The 15,933-nt window shown below is 42.4% G+C and overlaps 1 protein-coding gene across 5 annotated transcripts in view; it reads left to right on the plus strand.

Annotated features, from left to right (window-relative positions):
* Window positions 1-15,933, plus strand: part of SPTB (spectrin beta, erythrocytic) — a 94,595-nt gene that overhangs the window by 17,807 nt on the left and 60,855 nt on the right. The window contains exon 1 of one of the 5 annotated variants that reach the window (XM_028740388.2): window positions 11,300-11,452. The exons of the other annotated variants lie outside the window; for them this stretch is intronic. The gene's annotated coding sequence lies outside the window, so the exon portion shown is untranslated. Of the gene's footprint in view, window positions 1-11,299; window positions 11,453-15,933 lie in introns of those variants that run through there. 5 annotated transcript variants of the gene reach the window in all.

Here is a 15,933-nt window from a genome sequence, read left to right on the forward strand (position 1 = left end):
ATTTCCCTCCTTTGTTAATGACTGCCCAGCTCAGGCTATCACAGCACAACTGGCACCATCCGTATATAGTGCCCACATGTGGAGATCGTCTCAGATTATAGGGTCTGTCTGGTTCAGGGGTCTGCAACCTTTAAGACAAAAAGAGCCACTTGGACCCGTTTCCGAAGAAAAAACAACAACTGGGAGCCGCAAAACCATTGCGACAATTAAAACAAATATATCTCCGGAGCCGCAATCTGACAGCGGGCGGGAAGGTGACGTCGGGACGCAGCGTGACTAACGCACGCACGCACCGCCCCCATGCAACGTCACAGCCAGTACAGCGCCCACCACAGTGGGGAGTGTCGGGGCGCACAATGCGCCTCCTCCCCTCGCTAGTATCCGCCCTGGAGCCGCGGCAAAGATGTAAAAGAGCCACATGCGGCTCCGGAGCCGCGGGTTGCAGACCCCTGGTCTGGTTGTATGTCATGTACACTTCAGCTTTGCATGGGAGAGGTTTTTCTTTGGGGAGGGGGATGAAAAGAAAGGACACTTTGTATGCAAAGAGAGCGCTTTGTACAAAACTACTGTATAAGATTTATTTTGGGTTGGGGGAAAGTTAATGGGTCGAATTCAGCTAATGTGTTCTGCTAGCGGGAGATTTGAGCAAGCAATCTTCTGTGGACTTGGCTGCACTTCCGGCTGCTGCTTAGCCTTTTGTGTATCTTGCACACTGATAATATAGTGATGTGATGGATATGCTCCAGCTTTCTCCCACTTGAGTTGATTTTCCTCCATATCCATGTTGTATGCAGACATTGCCCTGATTAATGGATAGTGTTATTGTTATTATTTATTAAATTTGTATAGCACCTTTCATCTGAAGAGAACACAAAATACATAACAAAAAGAACAAAATTGAACCAATAACCCTCCCCCTAGCCTACATACATACATGGGGGAGAGCATTCCACAAACAGGGAGCCAACACAGAAAAGGCCCCTTCTTGTGTTGCTAGTCTCTAGACCTCTAGCAGAGGAAACACATGAAGAAGTGCTTCAGATGATGATCACAGGGTTTGGGTTGGTTCATATGAGCAGAGGTGGTCCTTGAGGTATTGTGGTCCTGAGCCCCTTAAGGCTTTATAGGTCAGAACCAGCACTTTGAATTGAGCCTGGAAATTGATTGGCAGCCAGTGCAGTCAGGCAAGTATCGCTGAGATATGCTCCAACCGACTTGCCCTGGTGAGCAACCTGACAACGTGGACATGTCTGTAATTTTTACATTTTTAAATATATTTTACATGTTATATGTTTGTCTCTTTTCTTCCATGTCTGAGCACACATCTGATGCAGTATTCATTCCACCAGAGCAAGGGTGCTGCATCTTCCTCCCAATCATACTTTGAGTTATGGTTGTATACTCATTATGTGAAATAAGTCTTCAGTATTTTTTGCCTGCCCTGGAACCTCAGGGTGAATAATATTAATAATAACAATTTCCTATTTTGATCTATAAGAAAATATTCCTCTGCAATTAGAATGCTGTCTTCTTAAAGATGAGGACATACTTATAGTTGGGTGAAGCGGTTCCTTTGTGCAACATGCATTAGCAAGTAAAGTGCTCTGGGATGAAAGGATGCAGTGGAGATTAAAGCATATTGTCAGGTTACTGCATGATGCCAGGGTTCTAAATCTACACTTTCTTCTGTAAACAATGAGAGATGACAGGCTTTGGTACGGGAATTGCTGTGTGAGTTTGCCATATGAGATTCTTAGGCTATATGTTGTGCATAATACCAGAGTATGGTTATTGTTCTCTTTGTATGCACTACTGTAATATTTCACAGGTGAGAATAATTTCTCTGGTTTTAAGACTGAGCTGTTTCTGCATGCTTAGATCCATTACTACCGTGAAAAAGTTTCATATTGTACCGGTATTTAAGTTTAGAGAAATGTGTGAGATCCTTCTGAAAGCCATTCATTAATGCATATGAAGAACCAAGCGGATTAAAATGGTTCAAATTAGTCCCTGACCTTATCTATATTTCAACTAGTAGCTTATGCAACTTTCCATGAACTACCATAAACTACCCTTTAATTTACAGTGTGCGTTTCACATTTTCAACACAGAGTATGCAATAGCAAAAATTTTTTTTAAAGCATTCATATTAAAAATCATGTTCAAATTCAAAAAAACAAGTAAGATAATTTGCAGTTTATCTTATAGTTTTGTACTGTTCCATAAATTAAAAACTGGGCATTTTAATCTTCATACATAATGAAAGCAACTAATAAATTACAATATGTGTGTTGTCATAATAATGTTGAATTTTAAATCCCTGTTTTAATTTTATTTTGATCATAAATTAAATCTAATGAATTGAAGGAGTTGCATTAGAAGAATTTTACTCCCTGTGCCAATACTTTTTGTCTATTTTATGGTTTGACCATCCCATTTTTCTTGTGCTAAAGAATGTTTTCCTTTTTTGCTCTGTGAGAAACCCAAGCTATATTAAATGGAAATGCTGCATTGAAGATTCTCAGAGAACTGTCAGGTACAAAGAAACTCACTCCTCTCAGTCCCTGTCAAGCTCTATGAGAAGTATACTAATAATAGGAAAAACATTTTCAAAGAGAATCCTTAATTGAACAGAATTGGTTTGAAAAGCAAAGTGGAGAGAGGAACAGGCCTGTTTGACTTGCATAGTTTTCCGGCAGAGATCTACTTAAGGGCCAAACTAAATGAGACACCATTCATGCAATTAGCAACTGAGTGAAGGACTTAAAAATAAACAACAAGTGACAGGAAACCCCTGGCATATGGGTAGCTTTAGCTGTTTACTCTTCATAGTCCTTATGTTGTAGTCGTTATCACTGGGGGCATGCATTGGGTGCATCAGAATAACAGCTTCCATTATGCAAATGAAAGATCCCACCAATGAAAATAGCAGATACAGGGAGCCAGCGCTAGATCAGGATCTCAGCTGGGGATGGGGCGTAGCAAAGCGAGACCCACTATTCCCCATGCTAGGTGCTCAATCCCTTTTGCGCCCTCACATCAGCTATTCACTTTAAAACACAATTCACATTATTACTAATTGCATAAATGATGTCTTCTCTTCTCTAGTTTGGTTCCAATTCTCTCACCAGTATGAGCTATCTAATGATTTCCATCAAAATTGAATGTGCAGTTTTTAAAAAACCACAAACCCTTTGTGGGCCAGTTTGAGATCACCACAAACCATTTTGTATCATGATGGGAATAACCCACAGCAAGCATTGGTCTTGCACTCTACTGTAAGGAGGATTCGAAAGCTTTTGCTTGCTTTAGATTCACCATAGCTTGTCATTTCATCTAAAGCGAAATTGTGTTTAATCTTAACTATCATTTGTTTGTAGCGAGCCTTCAACTTCAAACCATGAATAATGGAGCTGGTTTGTTGCAACAAACCATAATTAAGATCAGGCATAGGCAAACTCAGCCCTCCAGATGTTTTGGGACTACAATTCCCATCATCCCTGACCACTGGTCCTGTTAGCTAGGGATCATGGGAGTTGTAGGCCAAAAACATCTGGAGGGCCGAGTTTGCCTATGCCTAATTAAGATTAACTGCAGATTACAGTTTGGATGCAATGCTGCACTGCGGTTAACCAAAACTGAAAGCCACAGAGGAGATGGAAGGGGGAGAGTGCAAACCTGAGTCTTGCTGCAGCTCATTCCAATTGCAATAAACCATGGTTTATCTTGACGTACGAACCACCTTGGTGTGTTTCAGAAAAAGCTTCATGCAGGTTTATTAAAAAGAGTTACAGTACAAGTCCCTAGTAAGACTATAAAACACAAGTCTGTAAAAGGGTTTCTCTAACTCAAGGAAGAAAGAGGTAGGCTCTGAAATTGGATTCTATTCAAGGAGATGGCATGCATATATAGCACAGCTGCAACCTATCCCCTTGGCATGTCTTATGCAATCTTATTACTCAAATAAAGGCACAATCCCCTCCCCATTGAAAAACAACTGAGGAGAAGCTGCTCTTGCCTTTTTTTCCTTGGGCAAGGAGAATAGGATGAGTCCTACCCACGTTGAACCAAAAGTAAGACTAACAAAATTTAGACATTAACTTTGCAGATTTTACCTCTGCTTATATAAAATATAGGGAAGCGGGTGGCGCTGTGGGTTGAACCACAGAGCCTAGGACCTCCTGATCAGAAGTTGGCGGTTCAAATCCCCGTGACGGGGTGAGCTCCCGTTGCTCGGTCCCTGCTCCTGCCAACCTAGCTGTTCGAAAGCACATCAAAGTGCAAGTAGATAAACAGGTACCGCTCCGGTGGGAAGGTAAACGACATTTCTGTGCTCTGCTCTGGTTCGCCAGAAGCAGCTTAGTCATGCTGGTCACATGACTATACACCAGCTCCCTCGGCCAATAAAGCGAGACGAGTGCCGCAACCCCGGAGTCGGTCACGACTGGACCTAATGGTCAGGGGTCCTTTTACCTTTTTATATAAAATATAAGTATTTGATAAAATTATTTTAAACAGTTCAGGCTTTTGCAATGGCCAGCCCTACTTCACCAGTCCTACAACAGGTATTGATTCATCCTCAGGAAGCTTACTCTCCATACTTTTTGTCATTTGTGTGTTGCTCTATTACTAGCATAGGCAAACTTGGCCCTCCAGATGCTTTGGGACTACAACTCCCATCATCCCTAGCTAACAGGACCAGTGGTCAGGGATGATGGGAGTTGTAGTCCCAAAACATCTGGAGGGCTGAGTTTGCTTATGTCTGCTCTATTACAATACTGACACATTTACTTCCAATCTTGCCTCCCTCTGTGTATCATACATCTATCAAGCTTGCTCTTTCCTGGCTCCAGACTGTTGCTATTTTGGGTGGAATTCAATTATATACCAACATATTTGGGTTGCATAATTAAAGTTGATTTGGCATCCTTGCACAATAAACCTGTACACACACACACACACACACACACACACACACAACTCTTTGCAATAAGGAAAGTGATGGGAAACTGCACTGGAAAATATGGAATAACACATGCTAGGTGCGATGTCATATAACCTCCATGCAAACAAATCAGAATGAATGCTGGAAAAAAAATAACTGTCATAGAAGAGCCCCACAAATGCACAAATCAGGATTGATGCTAAATGAACAGGCAGTCTGGAATTAACAATAGTTTGTCACTACTACTAATCTGTGCCATTGACTAAACCACTTCAAAAATATTTGAGGAAGGAAGAGTTTAGTCCATCTTGAGGTGCCACAGTGTTCTTGTATTGGCCCTGTTAATTTGGGGATCCAATCAAAGCTAGTGCATACCATGCCAAGTCTTAGCCAAAGTGCCAACACTACTTGGATCCTGTTAGAATTTGCTTGGCAGCAGCCCAGTGAAACAAAAAAAAAGAAAGCACAACCAATGATAACCACAAACTCAAGATTGTGACAGAAATGAAAAGACTTCATCTGGTCATAAGCATTTAATCTCAGTTTCCTGCTTGGCAGGGGGTTGGACTCGATGGCCCTTGTGGTCTCTTCCAACTCTATGATTCTATGCAATATGCCAAGGCTGTGGAATTTTGCTGTGTATAACTTTTTAAGGGAAGGTATCAGTTCATGATTTGCCATGCAATCCTATATGGTGCTACACTTCATGAAAATGATAACTAAAGAAGATTTGCCTAAAATGTGCATATGCTGATTCAGGTGCTCACTTTTGATGGGTTACTCCTGCTGTCCCTTCTTTAAACCCCGCTTGGACTGCTCAACCCTTGAAATGGTGGGCTGACCTCTGTAGAATGACTATGGCAAGCATCTCCTTGTTTGAATTAACCTGTATTACTGATAATTAATATTTTATGTTGAAAATAAATTTGTCTAACCTGCTGCCAGCCACTGGTTCTTAATTCCTGGAATTACACAAATGAAAAATGCAGTCTTCTAAAACTACTCATGGTGTTTTCACATTCACATTCTTATTAATTAATATATAAGTATGCAAAAAGTGCTTTATAGGCTTTTTCTTGTGCCGACTTTCAACAACCCTGTAAGAGAAGGGTTTTGCTGTTCGCATGTTCCAAACTGGCAAAACTGAAGGTGCAAAACAGAGCTTCCTCAGGGCAGAAGTCTCCAACCCTCCTTGCAGGACAAAATGTGCAGGTACCTTCTGAATTATGCTATAATTTCTAAACAATTTATTTAAAATGAAAGTGGTGTGCTACTTTGTATGTACAATGGTACGTCGGGTTACAGACGCTTCAGGTTACAGACGCCGCTAACCCAGAAATAGTACCTCGGGTTAAGAACTTTGCTTCAGGATGAGAACAGAAATCAGGCGGCTGCGGCTCAGTGGCAGCAGGAGGAGGCCCCATTAGCTAAAGTGGTACCTCAGGTACCTCAGTTTCAGGTTAAGAACAGACCTCCAGAACGAATTAAGTTCTTAACCCAAGGTACCACTGTATTTCCTGGAATTGGGAATGCTCCCTGTCATTATTTGGCAGCAACAATCTCAATCTCTCTCTCTCTCTCTCTCTCTCTCTCTCTCTCTCTCTCTCTCTCTCTCTCTCTGTGTGTGTGTGTGTGAGAGAGAGAGAGAGAGAGAGAGAGTGTCTCCAAAAGACCAGTGGGACATAGCTGACTTCCCATGGTAAGCATATGGTTGTCTCTCTAATTTTGTGTTCTGTCACGCTCCCCTTGGCAGCCATTTTGTGTTATGCTACACACACATACACCCCACATGGCAGCCATCTTGTGAATAGTGCCCTAGCACTCTCTCAAAATTTGAAATGTGCCCACTAGTCCAAAAAGGTTGCTGACCCCTAATTTATGGCTTATTGAAATTTATTGGAATTGTTTCAAAGTAATATGTGGCTTACAAGCTATAGCTATCTCCAACTTTAAAAATACAATGTTTTTAAACAGCTGGAAGTGGTTGAGAGAGACATCACTTTCCTTGGTACATAGATTCACATAATTGTAGAGTTGGAAGAAACCACAAGGGTCATCTAGTCCAATCCCCCTGCAATGTTCGTCCAATGTGGGGCTCGAAATGCATTTATTTTGTTCCCTGTAACTTCTGGAATGCTTACGAAAACAACGCAAAACCTATTTACCAGAAGCAAAAAGTAGAATTAGCATCTTCACCAGAAGCAATGACCCTTCTTTCAGAATGCCTTCAGCTCTCTGATAAAACTATTCTCTATCTCCAGCCTTTGTTACATTTCATTAACCTCGTAAACAGTTACTGTCCTTGATGATGCTATGGGATTGGCTTAAGATGTAGCTGCATAGCAGCCTTTGTGATTTATGCTGCTGTTACTGCTGGTCTTGTGGCTGAATTATTCCATTAACTTGAGAAATGGCTTTCGTGGATCAAAAAAGTTCACAGGGTGCCATGTAAAGGGACATTATTGTTGCCTTTTCCACTGTTGCACTTCAGCTTTTGAATGCCACACCTGTGCTGCACAGGATCTGGGAAGGAAGTGCTGGTTCTAGGTCTCTCCCACGGGAAGCTATGCACTGCTGCCTTGGCCCCACATGATGTTCTAGCACTGGTTCATTAAATATATTCATTTTTGAAGGGAGGAAGTGAAAACAACAACAGATATATTTAAATCAAGGGAGGCTGATAGCACTGTGCACGTAGTATACTCTGCAGCCTTTTTTTTAAGTTTCAAAATTAATACATACCAGTCTTTCTAGGGACTTAAGCATTTTTGGCTGTTTGTTTTGTTTTGCTCAATCTTCATTAAGGGCTGACAATTGCAAAACTGCAATGTGCAGCTTAGCAGAATAATGTTTTTTTATTGTTATTGAAAGCGGAATAAATTTGAACACGGATTCTAGATGAGCCAGCACAAATTGTAGAGTGCTTAATGGTATCTGTCTGCATTCAGAAAAGCATTGAGCTAGGAGAGAGGCTTCACGTGCCAACATGGAAAAGCCTTCATGCTAATGTGATTGTGCTGAGGGTTGTCAGGAGGTGTGGAGGGAGTTTAATGTCCAAGAGTGGCTGACAACTGTTTAAAATATCAACTGTGAGCTCTTGTGCTCCAGGGATGTTGAGCCCAAAGCAGTTCACAAGTTTTATTGAATATCTGTCAAAACAGAAATAGGACACAAAAAATGTTTGCCTGGTGTTTTCCTGGCATTAATGTGATTATATAAAAGCAAAGTAATAATGCTGCTCAATTGATACAAATGCACAAGTTTCATTGGAAATCAGTAGGGTTAGCTTGTTGGTAACTGTGTGCAGGATTGTGGCCGAGAAGAGAAAGCAGCCTTCCACATTCCTATGCATAGGATGTAGCACCTCCCAGTCAGCCTGCGATGGAAAATGATGTGCATTCCCACTTCTTCAAGCAGAGTGGATGAAAACCTTGGCTTTTGTTCTCATTAACTGCTCTGAAATAGCTGACATAGCTACCGCTTAAATTTTGTATGGAAATTTGTTCAGTGCAGTTCAGAAAATGATGCCTGCGGTACTTGACATGGAATTAACCCATGAACATGTTGCCATGAATGGAACAATGTGTGAAGGCTGCTGCTATTTGCATGTACATAAGAGGGATTATATTTGCCAGTTCTTCAATGTGGAGCTTCGTGCTTTCTACCCATTCAGCAGGCAGATGGAAGTTATTTGGTTTAGGCTCTGTCCCCAAGCAGCCATAACTGGTATAATCCGTTGGAGTGATTTACATCACCTGGCAGGAAATGAGGTCTCTTCTACAGAAAAGGCAATGAATTTCCTGGAAATATGTTTCTTCCACATTTTGTGAAATAGGTATGTTTTCCGCCACCTCACTTAGCTCTAGGAATCTCAGCTAGGGAGATTTGCACATGTAGGGCCCCTATTCAGACTGGGGGCATTCTATTCAGGATGGGCAATGTGAGTCACTTCTGTCCACATTTTGGAGTCCCCTGTACCTGCCTCGCCCATCTAATTGTGTTGGCATGGTGTGCATTTCCCCAGTTTACAGTATGGTATTGTGCAGACATTTTGCGTGCTGTAAGTATGGCACAGATAACAAAAAAGGTGTTACATTGGCATCTGGGTCCCCCCTCCCACGACAGCTGAGAGTGGTGGTGAAAAGCTGGCTTTCTTTAACAAAATTTGCTACAAACATAGCCTTGACCTTTTCTCATACAGCAATAGTAAAGTGAATACTAGGGTAACAGTAACCACTGGCTGCAAGAACCCTTGGCAGGAGCTACAAACACAACACAGAAGAGGAACTGCAGAATTTCCCTCTCCCGTGAATTTGTTGTTGTTTAGTCATTTAGTCGTGTCCGACTCTTCGCGACCCCATGGACCAGAGCACACCAGGCACTCCTGTCTTCCACTGCCTCCTGCAGTTTGGTCAGACTCGTGTTTGTGGCTTCGAGAACACTGTCCAACCATCTCGTCCTCTGTCATCTCCTTCTCCTTGTGCCCTCCATCTTTCCCAACATCAGGGTCTTTTCCAGGGAGTCTTCTCTTCTCATGAGGTGGCCAAAGTATTGGAGCCTCAGTTTCATGATCTGTCCTTCCAGTGACCACTCAGGGCTGATTTCCTTAAGAATGGATGCGCTTGATCTTCTTGCAGTCCATGGGACTCTCAAGAGTCTCCTCCAGCACCATAATTCAAAAGCATCAATTCTTTGGCGGTCAGCCTTCTTTATGGTCCAGCTCTCACTTCCATACATCACTACTGGGAAGACCATGGCTTTAACTATACGGACCTTTGTTGGCAAGGTGATGTCTCTGCTTTTTAAGATGCTCTCTAGGTTTGCCATCGCCTTTCTCCCAAGGAGCAGGCATCTTTTAATTTCGTGACTGTTGTCACCATCTCCAGTGATCATGGAGCCCAAGAAAGTAAAATCTCTCACTGCCTCCATTTCTTCCCCTTCTATTTGCCAGGAGGTGATGGGCCCAGTGGCCATGATCTTCATTTTTTTGATGTTGAGCTTCAGACCTTATTTTGCGCTCTCCTCTTTCACCCTCATTAAAAGGTTCTTTAATTCCTCTTCACTTTCTGCCATCAAGGTTGTATCATCTGCATATCTGAGGTTGTTGATATTTCTTCCGGCGATCTTAATTCCGGCTTGGGATTCATCCAGCCCAGCCTTTCGCATGATGAATTCTGCATATAAGTTAAATAAGCAGGGGGACAATATACAGCCTTGCCGTACTCCTTTCCCAATTTTGAACCAATCAGTTGTTCCATATCCAGTTCTAACTGTAGCTTCTTGTCCCACATAGAGATTTCTCAGGAGACAGATGAGGTGATCAGGCACTCCCATTTCTTTAAGAACTTGCCATAGTTTGCTGTGATCGACACAGTCAAAGGCTTTTGCATAGTCAATGAAGCAGAAGTAGATGTCTTTCTGGAACTCTCTAGCTTTCTCCATAATCCAGCGCATGTTTGCAATTTGGTCTCTGGTTCCTCTGCCCCTTCGAAATCCAGCTTGCACTTCTGGGAGTTCTCGGTCCACATACTGCTTAAGCCTGCCTTGTAGAATTTTAAGAATAACTGTGAATTAGAATCTATTTAATAGATCCAGTAGTCTGAAGGGAGGGAATAGGCATCTTCTTTGCTGAATAGAAGAAATTAAAATGTTGGACTAACACTCCTGAGACTCCACTGCCCTTCTTCCCAACTTTGGCTTCTATATTTCTGGTTCTTTCTTTTCAAAAGTTGAACCCAGGGGTGAGGAACCTGTAGCCCTCCAGATGTGTTGGACTCCAGCTTCCATCAGCCTCATATTAGCATAGTTATGGATGATGGAAGCATTATGTTAGCAATACCCACTCTTTAATGTGTTGCCATTCAGTTTTATTTATCTCAAGCTTTATCTCCAAAACGGCAGATCATCCTTATTATGATGTTTCTGGCAACCTATTCTTCCTGTTGTTGATACGCTTCTTAACTCAAATTTGGCGAAGTGGGTGGAGAGTTGGAATTTGAGTGTAAGGAGATCAAAGTGCAAATTACCACTGAGTCACTAAGCTTGCCTTGGGCAAGTTGCTGTGTTGCAGTCTAACCCACCTCAATGGATTATTTTCAGGATAGACATGGCAGTTGTACAAGACTTCACATGCTGAAAGATGCTGTATAAACTAACAGTGTCTTTGTTGCTGCTTATACTCCACAGATACACGCTGGGGCTGCAGGAGAAAACTTGATCCTCTTAGAGCTGTTCTGAACTAACAGCTGCTTGCAGACAATTTTAGATATATGTGCACACACTTGCTATCTATATCTTTCAAATGACCTGCACTGGCATGCACATACTTCCCCCACCCTCTCTATCGTGCCAGCCTGGAGAGACAGAGAAAGAGAGAGAGAGGGAGAGAGACTTGACAGTTGTCATTCATTGTTGCTGCCTTTACCCAAGTGTACGGAGCTGAGAATTGTTTGCAAGAGGCATACCACAAACTTCTTTAACTAATTCTGGGCTGAAAGAGAGCTTGAGGTAAGCAGCCTTTCTGTGTAGTTCATTTTGTGTGCTTCTGCAACTGTAGTCCACCAACAGCAGCTGATTGGAGTGATGTAACACTGATCTTCTTCAGTAAACGTGATCATGTTATCGGCCTTGCATGTACCTTGGAATTACCGTACTTCGCTTCAGGCAGCATTTGATGCTTTCAGCGTGGTGTCCAACACTTAAAGTCCTGACACGCTTGAAAGGAACAGGAGCGTGATAGACTAGGTGATCTTGGCTAGAGTTTTCTTCTTTAAATGCATTGGAGAGTGTGGATATCATTGTTCATTTTTGACAACAAAGCTGCCTTTGAAGGCAAATGGCTGGCATGATTCACCTCTGGTTTGGTGATGAAAATACGGTTCTGAATAAAGAGAAGTTGCAGACAGGCTGCCTTCAAAGGAGACTGGTAATAAAAAGTAAAGCACTGTATAGTTGGAATCCGTAGAGTGGGAGTACCGGTGCCGGTCTGCCTCACTGTGTGCCCAGTGTGTAATGGGAGTGAAACAGCTGCCTTGCACAGATCCTGCATGTTGCTGATGTAGCATAGATACATTGCACTGAAAGTATGGGTTGGGGCCAGCCAAGAACATGTGCACGATCCAAAAGTACTGAGAAAGATGTCCAAAAGAGAATAGGTGGAGGCTGCTTTTCGCCAAAAGATCATTTGATTTGAATTTTCTAAAGGGGAACAATGGATTGTGAGAACCCAGCAGACTGAATTACATATTGGAAATTCATAAATTTAGATGGGAAAATCATTTGCGTGCTGTTTCTTTAAACTGAAAGAGCTATGAAACCCTGGTCTGACCTGACAGGGAATAAAGAACTTTGCTGGGTTCCAGGACAGAATGCAATACACTTCTGAAGATTGTATTTTGATTTTGTGTTCTCATGTGTCAATTCCAGTAAATCTGGATCAGGAAGAGTTCCTCCCTTGCTAGTCCTGGGCACTCTTGGATTCTTCCCACCACTGGCCCTGTGGTGCATAGCTTCCCTGCCTTTGTACCCCTCTACCTTCCATGATGATAAAGATTCCACTGCCACCCCTAAAATAAAATAAAGTGAAGTATATGGATGTTGGAGACACCATTGATGCAAGGAGGAAAAGGGGGCAGTTTTGAATACAAAGTTATTCACTTGGGATCTAGTGCCTCTTGGCTCCATTTGCTCACCCAGCAAAAGGAGCCAAGAGACACTGGATCCTGTATGGAGATCTGTGTACATAGTGAAACTTTTTTTTAAAATACCCCATTTAATTAGCACTAAATTAGTTTAATTTAATGGTGCAGGAAGCATTTCCAATGCGCATTAATTATACTTCTGTACATTGCCTGTGACAACAGCTAGTCACAAAGTGCTACTATCAATGCCTGCACATGGATGTACACGGGTGGGGTTAGAGGAGAGGCTAGACCAGGCATAAAAACCCAGATAACACTGCTGGGTTAAGTTGCAAGGGGTTATGCTTTAAGTGGGTGTGGCTCAGTTCTTCAACTGACTTTTTGGTTTCTTGAGAAACTTTCCTTTCTACTGGATAGGTTTCTTAAAGAAGCGAAAGTAAGAGAGGGACTAATGTTCATCACATTTTTACTTCTGGTAAACAGGTTTTGCAGCGTTTTATATCCTTTCAAAAACCTGATTGACCATAGGTAACAATGGGACAAAGTAAATAATGCCTCTCTCAAGGCATCCAGTTTCCTCTAAAACTACTGCCTCAGACCCTCCAAGTGTCCCTATTTTCCAGGGACATCCCTGTCCTGGTTTCTGATTTTATCCCGGAATGTCCTGATTTTTCTTAGGATGTCCCTATTTTCATTGGAGAAATGTTGGAGGGTATGGAGTTATCCAACCCCCGAGTCATCTGAAGGCAATCCTGTGTAGGAAAGTTTTTTTTTTTAAGTGTTTAATGTTTTATTATGTTTTTATATATGTTGGAAGCTGCCCAGAGTGCTGGGGCAAACCAATAAGATGTGTGGGGTATAAATAGTAAAATTATTATGGAATGGGACGTCCCTATTTTCATCGGAGAAATGTTCAAGGTATGTGTGCCTGGCTCCTGCTTGAGAATTGGAATGTTCATGTCTTCCTCCTCTCACATGTTCTATACTTCCTGCAAAACATTAAAATCCTTTAAAACTAATTTAAAACTTTCTCTACATGCAAAAGTGATTTTTCCACTGTCCAATAGTTTCCCATGATAATCACATAAGTGGGGAGCAACCACTTGGAAGGGGTAGACAAAGAAGGGCCTCCCTGGGATGATGAATAGAGGATCTGGTCTGGTTCATGAGAAGAGATGAGGTTTCCAAGGTATTGGGACCCTGAGCTACATAAGGCTTTATAGGTTAAGCCAGCACCTTTAATTACCGTAAGTCCAGAAAGCCAGTGCAGTTGTGCCAGAATTGGTGTTATATGTTCAGACCGTCTTGCGTTGGTCAACAATCTAGCTGCCAAATTCTACAGCAGGTGCATTTACTGACCCATTTTCTTAGGCGAAATTATATAATTCATTTTTGCTGGGGGGGGGGCATGTTCACATGTCTTCCTTTAGCCATTTGTTCATCCCACACTTTTCAACGCATTTCTCATCACTTTCCAAACTGCAAAAAGTAAGGTTCTTTTTTAAAAAGTGAATTAGTTGCACCAGGTTGACAGAGCCCTTTAATCCACTTTAAATGCGTTTCCCCCAGATAGTGACCATATGGAGGCACCTTTGCTCTACTTCAGGTAGAGGGTGCCCATTTGACTCACAAGGTCATTTCTGCTAAACCAAGCCAAGCCCATCTGCCCTACACCTGATGTCATATGTGACAGCAGATGTGGGACTATTAATGATCTAGCTTAGCCAAAAGGGACTTTGCAGGCACTTCAGCTGAATGGCAGGGCCTGCAAAGCCTTGTTAACAGTGCTCCACAAGCCCCAACTGTCAACTGATGGTTGGGTATTGCACAGAGCATTGCAAGGGTCTAGTGAAATTCTTTGTGATGTACTCCACAATACCTGTGTGGGCAAAAAAACCGAAGAGGTCACCTGACATCATTGTGATATCAGGTCAAAGATGGGTGAGTGACCCTCCCCACCTGTCAGACTTGGCCCACAAGGGATGGGGGAGATAACTATCTGGCTTGCTGGCCAGATCCAGCTCCCCACCCCTACTTTACTTTTATAAGTAGATCTTGTAGCCCAGCCTTCCATCTTAATATGGAATTATAATGCTGGCCTGAGGATTGTTATTTGGCCCAACATCCCCGGATAGTACTAAGTGCCTAGCAGCTTGCAGCATATTGAATTCCCTCGCCTGGCTTCTTTCTTTCCTTCCTTCCTGAAGTTGAGGCCCTGAAAATCACTCCTCGTAGGGCTCTGATAAATTGCTGTGGAGACAGCAAACTTTTCCTCTTCCTTGCTGCACAGGTGGCTGTTTTGTCCTACATTCCATCCTAGCTCACTTCCTGTTGAGGGCTGTTCTAGGGTCCTGTTTCAGTGATCATAGAAGCAGTTCCAGTACACAGAAATATCTGAACACTCGGGTATCCTCTGATGACAGGAATGTTGGAGCTGGGATGGTATTATTAGAATAGTGTTTGGCAAGGAAGTCAGAGCAGGGAGCGTGTTTACTAGAGAGCTTTGTGCCCAGGCCAAAGGCATTAAAATGCTTGAAGATCTGCAAACAGATAAGAGAGAGTGGAGAGAAAGTACTTAAGATGGCAGAAAAGGTGGCTATAAAAATAATCTCTATCTGGTGGGAATTTTTGGTCCGTTTCATAAGACAGAAAAATCTCCACTTCAGGGGACATGGCCTAGAAAAGTTTTTACTGGTACAATTGAACAGGAAGACATCTCAACAGCAGGGAACAGCTGCCTACACATAACTGCTGACCAGACAGAGAGAATCTTGCAAAAATAACTTACCTATCTGCACAATTTTCCATATTTATACATCTGTCTGTGTGTCCACCTTTTCCTCCTGGACTCACTTTGCTGACGTGGGAAGTGATGGAGAATGTAAAAAGCGGCTTAGTCATCAACTTGAGACAATAGTTTATAAGCTGGCATGAATGTCTTCGTGACAACCTCAGCCATCTCCTCCTCCTTTGCACACCTGTTCATATGTTTACAATTCTGCTGCCATCAAGTGACATGGAACTGCTGAGGTATTTCAAACTGTTGTGGCTCTCACCTCAGACTGTGTGTTTAAAGGAGTTCTGGTCAAAAGGAAATGCCTGTCATGCGTAACAAAAGCCGAGGAGCAGTTATAATTATAAGTGTAATAGGTTCAGGCTATCACAGGTCCAGTCTCTCATTCCTTTCTCCCAAACATAATCACAGGACAGCTTGAAGCAAATTGTATAGGGTTAGAGCAGCTTACCTGTATGCTTTATTATGCTGCCTGTAAGGTCTGGCTGAGGGAAATACACAGAGTGACTGTCAGACAAATTTTATACCTGCCACTTAAAGTGCTTTTGAGCTTC

The sequence above is a fragment of the Podarcis muralis genome, chromosome 1 (genome assembly GCF_964188315.1).
Source record: "Podarcis muralis chromosome 1, rPodMur119.hap1.1, whole genome shotgun sequence".
In the NCBI taxonomy this organism is placed as follows: Eukaryota; Metazoa; Chordata; class Lepidosauria; order Squamata; family Lacertidae; genus Podarcis; species Podarcis muralis.